Genomic DNA, 974 nt, shown 5'->3' on the forward strand with positions numbered 1-974 from the left:
GAAGCTATCAAAAGTACGAGAATCTTACCTTTGAATTCTAGTGAAACTATTTAACACATTTTTAGAGCCCATGAGCTTGACCTCGACATTGAGGCTAAGCGAGAGCAAATGGAGAAGGATTGCATTCTTTCAAACCATTATAACACCCAGCCCGAACGTGACCGCGCGAATCGAAAGCGCCGAGATGCCCGCACACAGAAGCTAGAAGCTCGAAACGATGCCATCGACGAGCTCGACAACATCACCAACCAAATAAATGAGGCAGCAGCACGCGCAAAAGAACTTCGTGCGAGAAAAAAGGAACTCCAGTCAGCAAGTGGCATCAAGCGAACCAAAGCCAAACCAGGCGCGAAGGTCGTAGCAGCCCCTCAACGTCCTATTGCTGGCCCATCGCAATCTGTGCAGGTACCAGAGTTTTCTGATAGTGAAGATCTCGAAGCCAATTATCATGAGGATGTTTTCTCTGGTAACCCCAGCCCTGCACGCTCTTTGGTATTGCACTGCCCAACCAATCCCTTCACGTTTGAATCAACCCCAACACGGCGCTTGCGGTCTCCCTCTAATTTCGACATGACTCAAAACAGTACTTCGTCATCCCCATATTCTGGGTATCGCTTACCAGCTCCAAATAGCTCTCCCACTCGATCTGGCACAATTTTTCCCAGTCGCAGCGGAAACTTTGTTTTTGACAAGTCCCTGGATCCATCATTTCTCATCCCTCCTACATACAATTCATTCTAAACACTCCCTTTGTAGTTTTATTGATATATAATATGATACGGTTTTTATTACAGAGGCGCATTGCTACTACTACTAAAACATAGCCACAGCTACTTGTACTAAATTCTACTAATTCAATTCTGCACCATTCTGTACAAAAACAGTTTTACTGGCAAGCTGAAGGTCAAAATTAATGAGCAAAAAAAGATTGAAGAAACTGGTGAGGGTTAAGGGAGAAGGGTTAATCCCCCTTC

This window comes from Laccaria bicolor, genomic scaffold (assembly GCF_000143565.1).
Source record: "Laccaria bicolor S238N-H82 LACBIscaffold_68 genomic scaffold, whole genome shotgun sequence".
NCBI lineage: Eukaryota > Fungi > Basidiomycota > Agaricomycetes > Agaricales > Hydnangiaceae > Laccaria > Laccaria bicolor.